Source organism: Panicum virgatum, chromosome 9N, assembly GCF_016808335.1.
Source record: "Panicum virgatum strain AP13 chromosome 9N, P.virgatum_v5, whole genome shotgun sequence".
Classification (NCBI taxonomy): Eukaryota; Viridiplantae; Streptophyta; class Magnoliopsida; order Poales; family Poaceae; genus Panicum; species Panicum virgatum.
The window spans coordinates 33936612-33954386 of NC_053153.1; the positions used below are offsets into that span (position 1 = coordinate 33936612).

The following is a 17775-nucleotide window of genomic DNA, read 5'->3' on the forward strand; positions in this document are numbered from 1 at the left end:
AAACAAAACAAAATTTTATCGTTTTTTGAAATAGAATAAAATAACTATGTAACATCTAATGATGATCATAAATGTGCAAAATGAGAAAACACGTCAATAACAAAGTTCACAATGTTTGGTGGAGTTTGTCTCACACTTTCTATTTCATTTGGAAGGTTGAATTTGGGCAAGCAGTTTGCAATTCCCAACACTCAAGCCGCCACGTCGTGATTGGTTACAAGTTCCAGTTTGATATTACAATTCTTTTTGTAAATGAAGGAACACGTATGCATCTAACAAATAAAGAGAACAAGAATGATGCACACAGCTGGCTAGTATTCATTTCCTCAGTCCCGGTAGCGATCGAGTCATTTATATCTATAGGATAATGTTGGGGCATTTAATAAGTGTATGTTTAAAAAATGTCAGACACATTACTGTGTGTTATCGAAAAAAAACTTTATTACCCTTAATTACTTCTAGCAATTGTGATTGAAAACGGTGTTATTTGTTCAGCTTTCTATATCCTCATAAATTCATATGCATTGGAACTAGAAATGTAATATCTACTAAATATTTCTTTGGCTGCATGTGTTTTTCTATACAATGGTTTCTTGGTACTTGGTATTGCTTTAATTACATAATCTCATTATAAGCTTAAATTACACTCTTTGTGGGACAAATTTGAAAGTTAAAACTACACTCATTTCGGGACGAAGGGAGTAATAGTTATTTTACTTTTATAATTTTACCCTTTACTATTTATAAGTCCAATTTTACCCATAGTCAACGGTAAATATAGGAGTAAATTCGCAAAGACTAATGGCAGATTCATAATGCCCCGTAAAAAATAAAAGGTAAAATCACATAGTTGAAAAAGTAACTTCAAATTATGAGCAAGAATAACAAAAAACAAATAATGTTGCGAAGTCCACGCTCCACACCTAAACCAGACGTATATGGTTTGGCACTTCCCGTTTGTACACCCATCTGCCGGTCTCCACCGCTAGCTCCTGCTTGAGCGGCGATCCATGGAGTCCCTGTGCGTGCTGTTGCTGCACCCCGTGGACGCGTACCTGGAGCAAGAGCTCGGCCGCCGCTGCCGCCTCCTCCGCTTCTGCTGGGACTTCCCGCAGGACCGCCGCGACGACTTCCTCCGCACGCACGGGCCGTCCGTCCGCGCCCTCGTCACCGGCGGTGGCTGCGGTGGTGACGCCGCGCTTATCGACGCGCTCCCGCGGCTCGAGATCATCGCGTGCTACTCCGTCGGCTTTGACCGCGTCGACCTCGCCAGGTGCCGCGACCGCGGGGTGCGGGTCACCAACACCCCGGGAGTACTCACCGACGACGTGGCCGACCTCGCCGTGCTCCGCAGGATCCCGCAGGCTGACAGCTACGTCCTCGCCGGCCAGTGGGAGGCCATCGGCGATTACGCCCTCTCAACACGCGTCAGTTTTTCTTCTCTCATTGAACCCAAATAGTTCTTATGTCAGTTGCAGCATGAGTAATTTACCTTTGCGTCAAATTAGTAGTCATTTTAATTTTTGATTTCTAAATTCATTCAGAAATTTTACTATACATCTAGATAAAATAATTGTAGCGTGTAGTAAAGTCTATAAATTAAAATAATTAAAATGATTAATAATTTAGAATGGAAGGAGTATTTATTAAGAATGAAGATTTTACTAACGTACTACTTTATTGATCACCTAAAATTGTCTGCACTTTTGTTTTCATCATTTTATATGGTTCAGTCACTGTACCCATCTCTGCTCAATGGAAAAAAATATAAGGATTATTTTGTCTATTTGATTAAGACAGGTGCGTCATAAGAGAATGGTAGTCTAGCATACTAAATGTTATACTGCAAGGTATCAAAGCTATTGTACGTAAAGATTCGGTTTGAGGACTTATCACATCCTAGATGTGGTGGTTCATAGTAGTACCCATCTTTTGACATAGCACTCAACTAATACTCATGTAGTTATCTCTGAATACATATCACTAGCAGACACAACCTCATTCGTCCTAGTTGGAACCCCAACTAAAAGGCCCACTAGACCAAAAAAATAGCAGATATCACCATGACCAAAAAAAAAAAAAAAGCAAACACCACCAATTCTGGGTGGTCTGCAAGACTTGAACCAAGCACCTCTTATCTCACGTGTTGTTTCCTTACCACCCCACCAACACATCACATAAAGAGGTGCATTTGTTTTAAACTAACATGTGAAAAAGTTTTAGACTTTTAATCCCGGTCAGCAACACCATCCATGACTAAATGATGATTTTTAGTCCGGGTTGGTAGTTCCAACCGAGACTAAAAGGTCCCCCATGCCCCTAGCCATTGGACCCGGTACTAATGCCTAGATTAGTTCGGGATTAGTCCCAGGTCCAAATGAAACAGAGACAAATATCATAGATCAAATACCATTTATGTACTAGTGTGTATATATGATGTGAACGGTAACATATCACACATATGTACGTTTAGTTAGGTTTTCCTATATTTAAGAAACATATTGGGATACCACTTTTTCTAATGAAATGCAGGTAATCTGGGTGCAGATTTGTGGGTTACTTAGGTTATTATTAATGATGATGGGAGACGTGTAACTTTAGATGTAGATATATCAGGCTACTTAATAATAGCTTTATAAGAGTATAAGCAGTGGGTTTGCTTTAGGTTCTAGTATTTTATAATACAACCAGAAGCGGAAGAAGAAGAGGGGGTGGGGGTGGTTTGAAGGGAGGAGAAGAGAGATGAGTCCCTTCAAAGCGCAAATTTTTGATCCGCCACTACATACTACCACTCTTTAATATAATATACACCAACAAGTATTTAAAATCTGATGTATATAAAGGAAACAGGACATTTTGACATGAAACAACACGTAAACAAAAGTCCCTTGGGGTCGTTTTCTTCCTTCAAAAACATGTGCTCGTCTGGATTGATAAACACAACGTATAGAGTAAGACATATATTTATTTTGAAATTGATAACTGCATCAATAAGCGCTTGCTAAAGGTGTTACTTAATTTCATAATGGCATAGGCGAGTTATTTATATGAAGATTAAGGAGTTTGGCATAGGCATGTAGTTAGATATAAATTTATGGTGGAGGTATGCATTTTTTTTCTAGAAAATAAAAGTCCGGTTTACATCCTTGAACTATCGCAGAAGTCTGATTTTCAACTTTAAACTATAAAACCGGATAAGATAGGCCATTCAACTATCGAAATCGAGCAAATTTAGGCCTTAGAGTGGTTTCGTATTTTTAAGAAAAATTAAAAAATTCTAATGAGATCTATAAAATAAAAACTAATCCAATTTAAAATACAAAAATATGAAACTAGTATCAGTTTTTTTTTAAAATGTAATCTATCTATTATTGCTCTATTTAAATCTTATTTATTCAAAAATAATAGGCATAACTACAAGCAACTAAATACTATGAACATAAAAAATTGGATTCAAATAAATGACAAGTACAATGCCAATAGATAGGTTACATTTTTAGAAACATTTTGATAACCATTTCACATTTTTTTATTTAAAATAAATTACTTATGAATTTTTTTTTAAATTTGAATAATTTTAATTCTCATAAATGGAAAACAATTTTCAAAACCACCTAAAGTGCCAAATTTGCCCGGTTTTAATGGTTGAATGGTCTATCTTATCCGGTTTTGTAGTTTAAGATTGAAAAATCGGACTTTTGCGATAGTTCAAGGGTGTAAACTAGATTTTTCCCTTTTAATTATTATTGTCTATGGCTCCATGCCAATTAACATCTACAAATTTAATAGCTAGATGTTTTTATTTTTATGAGAAACTTTTAGAATTTGTCCTTTCTTCCAAAGTGCCTCGTGTGGAGATTAACGTGCGTGGAGGAATGGAAAATGAGCATTTATAATACTAAGATAATAAGATGTAAATGTAACAGTGATTTTGTTCCTTTGGTAGTTTACTGGCAAAAGAGTTGGCATTATTGGGCTAGGTAGGATCGGGCTTGCCGTAGCTAAGAGGGTGGAAGCTTTTTCAGAGTAACTCCAACAGATTGATCTTCCCATTTTTCTTTTACACTTTTTTCTCAATATAGGGGATTGATGTTGAAAAAACCTACTCCAGCAGATTGATTTTCCATCTCCCTTTTTTCTTTATTTTTTCTCAATCCCCAATAATTTCTTTCCAATCCCTAATAGAAAGGAGAGACATCACATCTCACTTTCCATTTAGAAAGGGGGAAAAATCAATCGCTGGAACACTTCTTCTATATATATTGAAATTGAGAAAGAAGATTTCCCTATATGGTGAGAAAGAAGAAAATAAAAGATCAATCTGTTGGAGTTAGCTCTCAAGTTGCCCGGTCAGCTACTACCAGAGAAGAAAACTGCCAGCTTACCCCAACTACACATATCGCCCAACAGCAGTTGAACTGGCAGCCAACAGCGACATTCTTGTGGTGGCGTGCTCGCTGAACGAGCAGAGCCGCCGCATCGTGTGCCGCGAGGTGATGGAGGCGCTCGGGCCCAGGGGCGTGCTCGTGAACGTCGGGCGCGGCGCGCACCTCGACGAGCCCGAGCTCGTCGCCGCGCTGGCTGAAGGCCGCCTCGGCGGCGCTGGGCTGAACGTGTTTGAAGACTAGCCGGACGTGCCCGAGGCGCTGGCATGGTTCGCCAAACCGGTGGGAACCGGTCCGGTTTGACCGGTTACCCGTCACGATGGGACCGGGTCCGGTTTGACGGTTACCGGTCAAACCGGTCCGGCCCGGTTCTGGTTTGGGACCGGTATCCAAACCGGCCCAAATTCAAAATTCAAATTAATTAAAAAAAAATGAAAAAATCCTAAAAAGATTCCTAAAAAATAGTTTAAGATGCGACGAATTTAATGGTGTCAAATTTTCTCAAAAATTCGTTCATTTATTATAGTTTGTGGAATTTTGAAGTTAAATGAAAAAAGAAAAAGAAAAAAACCGACGGCCCATTGAGGCCCATCGCGCGGCAGCGGCTAGTTAACCTCCCCCTCAGTATCCCTCAGCCTCAGTCGCGCCCCCCTCAGTCCGCTCCCCCCTCAGACGCTCCTGTCCGCCGCCAGGACGCCCCGTTCGCCGCCCGATCCCAGCCAGCCGCCCGCGGCGCTCGGCTAGCCGGTCAACTTAGCCGGTAAGCCGGGCCGGTAGCAGATCTACCGGTCCCGACCGGTTAGCCACCTGAGGATCTCGGTTTACCGGCCCGGAGAGGCGGTAAACCGGCCACGAGCGGCGCTAAGCCGTGGCCAGGTAAGTTTTTTTCCCTATGATTTAGAGTATTAGCTGATTTGTTTTAGGATTTAGGTGTATGACTTAGGTATATTTAGAGCGCATGACAGATCTCCAGAGCGCCGTGCAGGCATTGCAGGTGTTTGACATGTTTCGGCAGAAGCTTGGCGAGTATGGTAGTGAAATGGCAATGCGGATGGCGATGGACCCAAAGACATCCCCATGTAAGAGTTACTCCGTACGACATTGTTGTTTTCTCTATTCGAATATATTGCTTACATACTCGGTTGCACATGCAGCGTCCTGGTGGATGATGTTCGGATCAAGCACTCCAAAGCTGCAGTACCTTGCCATGAGACTTGTTTCACAATGTTGTTCGTCCAGTGGATGCGAGCGGAACTGGAGTACTTTTGCCTTGCTGCATACAAAGGTTCGCAATCGGTTGTCGCATAAAAAACTTAATAAGGTTGTCTATGTCAACTACAACTTTCGTCTGCGACTTGAGGAGGTCTCCGGCCCACTGATGCATGAAGAAGGTGATTTCATTGACCAGCTGGCCCATCTTTCTTTCTATGATGAGAATAATCCGGTGCGAGAATGGATGGAATATGGTAGATCTAACCGGGCTCCAGTTCTGGACGAGGATGATGATGACAGCGACATCCCTCTCCCGTCCCATCTTGTCAGAGATCAAATAAACGTGTCAGATCTACGTGAGGCTACGGGAGATGATTCCATCAGTGATTGGGCACGTAAAAATGTGGGTGACACTCACCTAGGGAAGAGGAAGTTGCAGAAGGGGCCTACGAAGGGTGACCTGAAGCGTCGAAAAGGCAAAGGAACAACAAAACCAGTGAGCAGCGACATCGAGACTGATGATGGCGAAGGTGAGCGTAGTCCTCCGTATCAGAAGTCCAACGATAGCAGCTCGGCCGATGATGGTGATGATAGTGACGGTGCTGACGCTGATGCTGGTGGTGGTGCTGGTGGTAGTGGTGGTGGTGCTGGTGGTCCTACTAGTGGTAGTGGTGGTGCTCGTGGTGTTCGTTTCATAGGTATACATTGCACATACAAATGCACACATATTTATGACTATAAGTATTAACTACTAATTATGATATATGGTTGATTGCAGGGGAGACTCAGTTCAAACATGCTACTTAGGACACCGACTATGGAGCACCGCATTCGCAGAGGAAAACAGGTGGTGTAGCGAAAATGGCCTCTCATGCCATATATCAATATAATGTTTTAGTGATTGATATAGACAACACAACACTTGGGCTAATATGATTGTTAAAATGACCATTCTCAGGCTTTTAGGTTCAAGTGATGACTAAGAGAAGATAGGCGTAGCTAGGCCCTGAAATCTCTTCGGTCCAAAGGCCAAGAATTGAAGAGACCGTGAAGAAATCCAAGTCGAAAAGATCAAAACGAAGACAATTTGCTATCACCGGTTAAACCGATGATGAGCAAATTGCACTCATCGGTGCAATGAACATAGAAGCTGCGAGCTAGGGTTTGGCACCGGATTAACCGGCGTTGGGTGTTTTACACTCACCGCTGTAATGGACTTGGAGGCCGAAGAAGCAGCAGGAGTTTTACAGGCACCGGTTAAACCGGCGATGAAGGCAAAGTGAACGTCGGTGTAATTGTCCAGAGAGTTAGTTTTTCAGTAATCATGGGACAGTTACATTCACCGGTTAAACCGACGGTACATCAGTTAATTGCCCGTACTACTAACGGCTAGTTTTTTTCAAGTGGGGAGATTACCTTCACTGGTTGAACCGACGATGGCCATTGGAGGAGCATCGGATTAACCGGCGTTACGAGCTTTTTCTGTCAGCTTTCCTCCAACGGCTAGTTTGAGGGGTTGGGCTATATATATGCCACCCCACGCCTCATTTGGTGAGTGCTGGAGTTGCTGAAGCCTACTACACTTGAAGAACACCTCCAACCACCATAGAGCATCATTGTACATCATATAGGCTTAAGCACACTTGTGAAAGTGCTTAGCACTTGTTTAGGCTTAGCTCTTGAGAGAGCAAGCTTGAGAGAAGTCTTGCTGCGGCAAGCAATCATTGTACTCGTCGTGTGACCCTCCGACTTGGTGTGGAGAGGCAACGACACTTTGTGCGGGGAAGGAGACCCCTCTTGGGGAGAAGCTCCAATAGTGAAGACAGTGCCATTGGTGACGCTTTGAGAGAGATAGTGGCGGTGGCCTTGTCTTGGTGACTTGGCACCACTTAGCCTTTGCTTGCCGGAAGCCTTGGTGGCGAACGCAAGACGGTGATCAAGCGAAGAGACTTGGCATCACACTTGTTCGTGTTGGACAAGTAGCCGTGGACGTAGGGAGGGACTTGGTATCCTAACCGAACCACATTAAATCGTGTGTCTTGGTGTCTTCACGGGAGTTTGCATATTCTCTCCCTTACCTCTTTATTTACTGTATTACGTTTCCGCATTTGCTCTCTCTTGCGTGCCTTTACTTTCCTAGTTAGTTTGATTAGGATTGGCTATAGGTTGCAAGTCTTTTAGGGGTAAGTAGAGAGTAGCATAGATAAACCTTAGTCATAACTAGCATGTGTAGGACGTGTTAGGTTTATCTTATGCAAATAGATTGAGCCCTAGGATAGAAAGCGATTAGCGACCCTATTCACCCCCTCCCCCTCTAGGGTCGGACACCTCGGTGATCCTTACAGGTGGACCGACGGACTCCGACACTCCATAGTACTCTTCTTCCTCCTACAGCGATTCCAGGCACTCTTTTCACTACCCCATTCTTGACATCAGCATGCAGCCACCGACGAGATGGGTGTACGAATGGGAAGACCCCCATTTTTTACACTATGTTAGTTCAGGAATGACAGACAACATCGGCGTGGACGGGCCAAACTTGGCAACACTACAAGGCTGAGCTGCTTAGAGTGCGAGGTATCGCTTTGATGTCCACCACCGAATACCAAACCGCGTCCCAAATGGGGGTCTTCCCATTCCTACGTTGAACTTTTATTTGATGTGTATAACTGTATGACTCGGTATTTGTATGCATAATTATAATGGGTCTTATTACTATTGTATTTGTATGCATGATTATAAATTGTTGCTTTGGTGTGGTCATTTACATTAATATGTGCATAGCTCATGCCGAAATTTCTTTTTATTTCACACCGGGGAACCACTTTTAACCGTCGGAAAATATCATTAAATCACCGGTTTACCGGCCAAACCTAACTGGCCGGTATACTAGTCTAAACCGTTTGCACATCGGATTTTAAATTCAAATTCGACTTTGACCGGTTTCCGGCCAAACCGGTCCGGTATACCGGTACCGGACCGCGCCGGTTTGGCCGGACCGGTCGGTAACGTGAACCCTGGGCGCTGGTGGCGCTCGACAACGTCGTCCTGTCGCCGCACGTGGGGAGCGGGACGCGCGAGACCCGCCGGGCGATGGCCGACCTGGTGCTCGGCAACCTTGAGGCGCACGTTCTCAAGAAGCCGCTGCTGACTCCGGTTGTCTAATGCCGACAGCAAGTTCCGGGCACGCGACCCACGGTGTGCTGTGGCATGTACAATTCTGGGAGTCTGCTCTTGCAGTTCACTACCAGAAAACTAGTCATTCGTCCATGAGTGTTAGTACCGGTCACATTTAGGACCGGTACTAAATGGTATCCGGGGGTGTATTTAGTACCGGGTCATAACACCACCCGGTACTAAAAGTCACTTTTTAATACCGGTTGGTGTTTTGGTCCGGTACTAAAATGACGCGGCCATTTAGTACCGGTCAATAACACCGACCGGTACTAAGTGATGATATTTAGTACCGGTCGGTGTCTTACAAAATAGGCCTCCACGGCTACTTTAAAGGGAAAGCATCTCGCATCTAGTCACATGTGATGCATAGATGAGATAGTAAGGAAGTTACACGCGAGGTTGAAGATTGTGGGTTCGAATCCTAACAACACCCAGTTCATTTTTTCTTTTCTGGGTGACGTGGGTGGTGTATTTAGTACCAGTCATAGGAACCGGTACTAAATGAATGGACCTCAAGTTAGTACCGGTTGGCCGGTACCGGTTGCCATGATCGGTACTAACAGCCCCTACCAGCCGGCACTAATGTCACTTTTTCTTGTAGTGGTTTGTGTTAGGGGCCGACACAATACTAAATGTGGTACGTCTACAGATTACATGTTTGACTTCTAAGAAAGTTTTTTGCACTTGCATATGTGCGTATAATACACCATTAGACTGCACTGAAGCCAGCCGGCTCTGGACTGATCAACTCCAGCCTGACCGGGATTCAGTACACCCGCCCCGTAGGAGGCCCATTAGTGGCTAGAAGCAGACGCATTAGGGGCCTGGCCCATTTATCTATTTTATTTCTGTATAACAGATGTAAGACACTGTGTGATTTAAGCAAAGAGCAAACATATTGCTCGGCTTCCTTTTGGGAGACAGGAGTCTTAGAACCCTAGCCGTCCCTGTCTCCTTCCTCACGCACGACCACGGTGCCCAAGAGCCATCAAGCGCGTCTCCAGCCTCGACCTCCTACCTCTCACTCCTGCAGCCTACGTCCATGACACAATAAGGACCCAATCCCTATCACAGTCATTCGGCTGGTGGGCTGCAGCCGTTCGGCTGGCCTAAACCTTCCGACAGTCCTCCTTTCATCTCCCTCTCTCATTCCGTTCACCAAGTCTCATCCTAGCTAGGGTTCGTCCTCCTTCTTGCCCACTCTTCGCCGCCATTGGCCTCCCTTTGTCTTCTCTGCAGCCTCCAGCGGCCATATCGAGCTAGGGCCGGGCAGTTCCTCGTCGGAGGCGGACGATCGGCACCACCGTCTCCTCCCTCATCTACTATAAGCCTCGACACACCCAGGGTGGAGCCGGCCGCCGGGTTTCGGGGTGTCAGGAACCAAATGTTCAGTTTCCTCAGACTCGAGCAACTCATGGCGACAAGTGAAGTCAGCAGCTAAGTTAACTCTTCAGTGAGTTCTGCTAGTGCATTGATCCTTCATCCGATGGCACGCGACCACAACAGCAAAGGCACTTCGTTTACCTCCTGTTTTCCAATGTTAGACAATTATCTGAAAGGCTTAATGCCATTTCATTTATATGTAATCACCAAACATGTATTTAACCTGGTCACGTGAACCGGGATCTCATTCTGGATCTTGGAGAACAAACCCTAGGCAGGTTTAGTAGTTGTAGCTACGACGCCACACCGACGGCTAGTGTATCAGGTCCTTTAGGTACTTGTGATTTTGATATACTAAATATACATGCTGGTCCTGCTGAATTACCCTTTGCTGTTCTTCAGATTCCATAGCATCTGTAGTTATAGGTTAGTTTTTCGGTAGAATCTTATTCGTTCCTCACAATTGGTACTCAGAGCCAGCCATCCTTGGCTTAAGTTGAACCAGAGCCAGAACTCCTAAATTCAATCCTATCGGCATGTCGGTGTCTCTTATGCTCAATAAGAATGGATATTCTGCAAGCGCACAGAATCACCGCTGTAACACTTCACATTGGAGTATTTGTAAGGAACATGGCCCCATTAGGCCATTGTTTGTGTTGCTGATTGTGTGACAACATAATCAATGTGACTAACAAGTTTGTAAGATCACATTTGTAGGAGTTTTAGGTCCCATGGATAAAATCCAATGTGTCCAATTCGCCGTAGAGATGTGTCCAATTCACCGTCGAGACACTCAAACCACAGTGAAAAAGCAGAGATAGAATATTTTTGAGAAGTAGCACCGGTTTAATCGATGACCCTGCACCGGCCTAGCCGATAGTCATCGGATAAACCGACGCACAGGCATCGGTGCATTGGACAGAGCGCATGAAGACCAAGTCAAGAAATCTCGGTGGCACCAGTTGAACCGAAGGTCAAGAAATGGACATCGGTGCATTAACGGTAGCATTGTCCAAAGAGCATGTCAAGCGACCGGGAACCAGGTTTTCAGCACCGGTTAAACCGATGGTGCATCAGAGCAAGACGTCGGTGCAATGACATCAGTGCTCCAGAAAAAATCGAGGCAGATCTCTTCAGCATCGGTTGCACCGATGGGTCATCGGTGCATTGCATCGGTTAAACCAATGGTGCCGAGTCAGCAGCAGGCAGTGCATCAGAAGCACAACAGCTAGTTTCAGATTAAGAGAGACTAGTTAGACCGATGCCCCCTCATCAGTTGAACCTCATTGGTTGAACCGATGGTGTTTGCAGAAATGCCCCAACGGCTACAAACAGCTACTTTGAGTTTGTGGGCTATATATATGGCTTCTCCCGGCCATTTTGGAGTTGCTAGAGTTCAGAGAAGTCTCACACACATCCAAGAACACCTCCAAGTCAACCCAAGTGCTTAGTGATCAAATTCTTAGGTTTAGCACAAGCTTTGTAAGTGTTACTACTAGATTAGGTCTTGAGTGAGTGAACGAGCAAGGTGTTATGCCTTGTGTTGTGATTTTAGAGTGAACCAACACTTCTAGTCGATGTGCCGGCCCCTTGGAGTCTTGGTGGTTCACCGGGAACGTCAATGACCCTCCGGCTTGGTGTGGAGCGGCGTCGACATCCTTGTGTGGGGGATGTGGAGACCCTCATCATTTGTGGAGAAGCTCCTTAGTGGTACCCAGGGCCAAGGTGACCGTGGTGACTTGCATGCCTTGGTGGCGATGCAAGAAGAGACCCAGGAGTGACTTGGTGGCCGAGAAGTGATACTCTTCGTGAGTGCTTCAACAACGTGGAGTAGGAGCGGCTTAGTGCCTAACCGAACCACGGGATAAATCTCGTGTCAAGAGTTTGCATTCTATCATCCCTATTTAAGCTTCCGCATTTCATACTTGCAACTTGTTTGCCTTACTTTCTTAGAGTAGTATCTTGATAGGTTTGGCTACAGGTTGCATAACTCTTTTGGGATGAGGGTTTTCACATTAGAAGAACACTAGTTGCACATCTAAATAGTATGTCTTAATTTAATTTATGTGCAAATTAGTTAGAGCTTGAGGATAAGGTTTTTAGTTTTACTAATTCACCCTCTCACCCTCTTAGGCTACGAGCACCCGATTCCTTTCATTATTTCAAGGTATCGTAAATATACTCAGGGAAATAAAGAGTTTCGAGAATTGAACAACAAACTTTACTAGTTATATCAACTGACTAATTTAGCATGGGTAAGTCAGATAAATGGATAGGATAAATGTCCAGATAATGACCGTCTGACATAGGAGACTCTACTCCTTAGATATGTATGTAGCTGGGAGGACAACGAGCGAGATAGGACACCTGAAACACTTCTAAACTATAGAGCTAGCCTCGCTAAACCAAACATAGCTTTTGACATGATAACAGGAACTAGAACTTACTTCAGCGGCCGGAAGAGGAATGACTTTAAAAAGGGATGAGAGGGGAGTCCTAAGGCAACCTACTACTACTACTACTATGAAAACACCCTAACATGGTGGACTACAAAGGACAGACAAGGCTGTCACTACTTGTCACCTAACACTGTGGTACCGTGGGGTGGAACACACTTTCTAGCTAACACTAAGCTAGACACCACTTCTGCACTCGATATTAAGATTTGTCTTGAGGCCTTTAGGAGAAATACCCTTCAATGTAGCGAACTAAATTGAGCTCAACTAGTCCGGGCAAGAAAACCCGTAAGGTAAGATCCCGATAAACAAGATAGAAAACTTAGCCTAAGCTAGAGGACTTATTTCCGCACACAAGTACTAGTACTTTGGAAAGACAAATAAACATGGAAAGTAAATCCGACTCGAAAAAATAAAGAATATAACTTATATTAATAATGTCAAAGGAAAAGAAACAAGAGGTTATACCAGACTCTGATGACGGCTCCGGAATCCCGAGATAAGCTCGCCTCAACTTTAACTCCTAGCTACTAAACCAACTCAATAAAGTGAAGAGAGGAGAGCTCCTTTGGTGTGTGTTACAAGTGAGGAGAGCTGGCCTATTTATAGTGCTTGGAAGGTCGGTATTGGCCGGTGCGTCAATTGTGAGGTCGGCAGTCGTAATTCCCACGTGAAGGTTGAGGTCGGCCGGTCTCCCCTAGTACGGCCGGCCTAGGGATGGTGCCCACCTGGCACCGCCTTTTTGTGTGGATGGCTCTGATGATGGGGTCGGTAGAAGTTGCATTGGCCTGAAGCGCAACGGTTGCTAGTCCGGCCGGCCTGGTCAATGGTCAAGGCCTATCGGCTTGGCTCTAGTGCCTCTCGGCCCTCCGTTTTGCCGACATTGTACATCAACGTTGAACCTTTGCTGACTTGTGGGCCTTTCAATCCATGGTGAAGCCTTTCGGTTCATTGGATCAAACCAACTTGAAATCCTCGGCTCTGAGGCAATGTGAGTGTGTTTCTTTTTCCCTGGATCTTTGATGTGTGAAGAGGTGCTAGGCCGGCTGGCCTAGACGAGGCCCGTCGGCCTAGGTATTTTGCCAATTTTGGCTCATTTTTGGTACACAATCCCCTGCAAGCACAACTCATCCAAAACTTGTGGAGCTCGTTATTAGAAACAAGTAAAAATTTGTATGGAACAGGGTGCAAAGCTCAATTTATTTCAAATAAGTTGACAGTCTAAATGTGGTGAGCATGTGCCAGCTTCTAATTGGTCACAAGTGTGTTTCTTTGTATCTTGGGTTGATTTACTTCAGGATGTGAGCCCTCCAATTCTCCTGCTTGCTCTAAAATGTAATTTTTCATTTTTTTGTGCATGGTTTTCTTCCATATGTAGGCATGGTCCCTGTAAACAGTTATTCACTAAAACTTGTGGAATTGATTAGAATTAAAGTCCTATCTTTAGTTTAGGTGTTTATTGTGCCATTGTTTTATACAGGAGTTGACGGTTGGATTTCACTTAAGGACCATCAACACTCACTTGCACATCAACACTAACTTGTAGGTGCCCCGTTGTAAGCATCCAGCACTCAAATGCAAGAACACGAAACAGCCTGATTTTATCTAGGAAAAAGATAGTAGCCGAAGTAAGCATCTAGGATAGTTATACCTTGTTTTATAGATTCTTAGCCCTAGAACTCCTCTCTACCCCCTTACCTCTATCCACTGCAGTGTCCATGGATGAACCCAAATAGTAGATAATATACTCATATTTCCTAGTGGATACGGTACTCTGGAATACTTCTGTGTGTGAAAGCTAGAGTAATATTTGTATACTTGCAGATCTATCTACGATCAATAAAAATATGAACACCCTCATCCCTGAAAATATTTTCTATTTTATTTCAAAAATTCATTTAAATCTTGGAATATAGAAAAATAAATAAGAAAAGCTTATCCTCTATAGTATGGTTATTGTGAATTAGATACAGAAAAAAATGCCAAGCATATTTCATTATATACAAGGGTTAAGATTGTGAAAAACCTCAAAGTATGGTTTGAGTTGTATAAGATACTACTGTGGGGAGTCCATGCTTTATAAAAAAATGTACATCAAACTCTATTCATAATGTTTTGAATCTTCTATTGATGATAAAAATTCATTTAAAGTACAACCCCATGCCATTTTACGTATTACTATTGATTTTTTTTTCTTTTTGTGGTGAAAACTCATTTAAATGGTAGAATATGGCAAAATAGATTAAAAAATTTAATTTCTACACTAAGGTTATCGTAAACTATAAGTCTAGATTGTTGAAAATTTCAGTCTCATGGAAAACATTTTCAGGTGCGGGTGGGGGTGTAACACGCCTCAGGAAATGAATTCCTGAAAATGGCTACATTTGTAGGGGTAGATGATGGGATCACCCACCTCTAAAACTATATTTTTAGATGTAGCTCAAAAGTTGTAGTAATCGGTTTGTATTTATGGAAGCAAGTCGTAATTTTGGTCGTCCTTAGAAAAAAAAGCTCTTACAAATTATTTTTATAGTACTGTCAGTTTGGGCCATGGCCCACCCTAAAATTGTGTCACAACGTCTATTACTCAATAGGAATTTCAACCGGTACCAAATCTCTGTGTATTTTGAGTAATTCCATCTATTCGTCTTTCCCTGTACTATTCATAAATACTCCCTTCGTGCCATGAAGAGTGCAATTCAGTTTTTTCAAACAGATTAGTTGGAGCGTGAAAAGACTCTCATGCTCTCATTTATTTTACATATTGTAGTTTTTTCATATAAATCAAAATAGGCCATTTAGTTAGGCAGGTAGTTGGGATCCAACCTTTAGAGTTACACTCTTTATGAGATTTTTTTTTCAAACAAAGAATTGCACTATTCATAAAATAGAGGGAGTATTTGGTGTTGGAATTTGACCCATTTATGGCCCATCCAGGAGAATTCCAAAGCAACATGTGACTGGTTGGTTTAGTTCCACATTACTAGTACAAGCAAGTGGACACCAAGTTAAATATTAGAGCACTTTCCATGCGTTCAATGGAGAAGGTAAGAGATGGAGTGTGTAAGGCTTTGATAAACAAACACCAACGCATGCACGCGCGTGCGTATCTGCATCTTTTCGCATGACTTGTGACGTGCAATCGCGTGGCTATAATTCAGCACATATTTTGTCACTTGTGTCTCTCACATTTGAACTGTTGTGCACTGATTAGGCGATAATTAATGTCCGATTAATGCCATAATACCCAGTAAATTGTCATAATCATTCTGAATAAGTTTTAGTGTCTTTTATGGGCGTTATTAAAGAGATAACGGCTCCTTGAGGGCAGCCATGCCTATATAAGTGGACTGGAAACATTCAGGTTTTTCTCTCTCAATTTTTCCCTGCCATTTTCCACCTCTCGCTGTGCTGTGTCATCGAGCTGCTGGATCTCGCCGGCCCTTCCCTTGGCATGCACTGAGGAGGAGGGTGAGCGGTATCTCCGAACCCTTACCGTCTTGAAGCCTATACGAGGGGTGGGAATAAGGTTTCTGGGCAGCGCATCTGCGCGACCGCTCGAAGCTATTCGTCTTCCCTCTGCGCTGCCTCAACTTCGACCTGCACAGTGACAAATCATCACTGCGTCAACCCCCTATCGACATCAACCTGACTCTGAGTCCATGTCGCATCTAATCTTATTTGTGTTCTTCTACCTACTGCTAGAACCAGCTCGCATCATGTATTTAATTGTTTATGAAATATTCCTCAAACTAAAATCTAGTAATAGAATGTTGACACTCCTTAGCGCCCTAATTTATGTATCGCAAGCGCACAGATCTTGGTAGCTTTTCCCTTAGAGTACTCCCCCAAGGTTTATCAATCCGTGGATCGACAAAGAACTACCTAAGGTTTTCCATCTAATCTAACGGATCTATCCTAACATGAAGCATGAATTGCACATATAGAGTAAACCTTTGATAGATATGAGTGTTGTGTAAAGGTTGATCGCATCCATGAACATCGGTAAGGATAAAGCATGACCGAAGGTATGACTAAGCCTATCACACGCATTCTAGTTGTAGTTCTAGCTAAACGAGTTAGCACAGCATGCATCTCATCCAAAGCCTCTTTAAATCGTGACCTCTAAATTGACCCTCGAAACCCCAAATCTTACACAGGCCACGCCCTGTCACGTCGCTCCCTATTGGTAGAGTAGTTTCAGAGCACGAAGATGTGTCGAACCCCTTTGGTATGTCCGGGATGAACCCCTAGCCACCACGGCTACAAGAACACCCTAAGTGACCTATATTAAGAATAGATCTAAGAATAAGTGCACCAAAGAAAGAACGAAATCAACAAAAGAGGTACTCCCAAGCATCAACCCAGGAGATACTTGATCGCTAAATAGATCGGATGACATGAAGACATTATTCACATAATAGATTCGTTTGGATCGTCACCACCGAGTACATACCATCGACGACTCCAACTAGCTCATGAACTCCACCATGACACAACCACGCAGGGAGGCCATGGCGGCTAGGGGCGGCCTAAGCCATCTCCTAGACAACTTCGAAGACTTGCGGCGGCCGTCGTCTCCCTCCGGTCTTGGCCCTAGATTTTCGTCGAGTTCTGGGTGGATGGATGCCCCGAGTTGAATAAGGTGCGAGCTATTTATGATCCGAGAAAGCCACCGGTCGAAGGGGAGGCCGAACCGCCTCGGAAACGGGCTAGGCCGGCCGGCTCATGGGCCTAGGCCGGCCAGCCTACCCTCTTTCGGGCCCGCCTCGGTCTCATCTTTCGCGTGTAGACTCACCGCATCTTCTAGAGTTTATGTTCTTCACGATTGCACCCCTTTGGACGTCGTTATCTGGGAGATATCTTTGAGGAAAGGATAGGATAGGGAATCCTTCCTTAAATCTTCATTTGCTTTGCTTAATCCCGAAGTATCTTGATTTCATCTTCGTGGGCTTGGTCCTTTGGGCTCTCTTGGAGGATGGATGTGCATGAATGGGCTTCGAATCAACATGGGCTTTGGTCCTTCCTTTGGGCTTTGGCCTTCGTCTTTCTCCGTGTTAGCGCTCGATCACGGGCCTCGTCATTTCATGCTCCAAAATAGGCCAAAAACCTGCAAAAACAAAGTTCCTCCAAAATATATGTGCAAATGTGAAAATGAACAA

The 17775-nt window shown here is 43.9% G+C and overlaps 1 pseudogene; it reads left to right on the forward strand.

The window, feature by feature from the left end:
* The first annotated feature begins 989 nt into the window (after positions 1-989).
* On the forward strand, positions 990-8762 carry LOC120689730 (annotated as a pseudogene).
* Positions 8763-17775: the final 9013 nt, after the last annotated feature.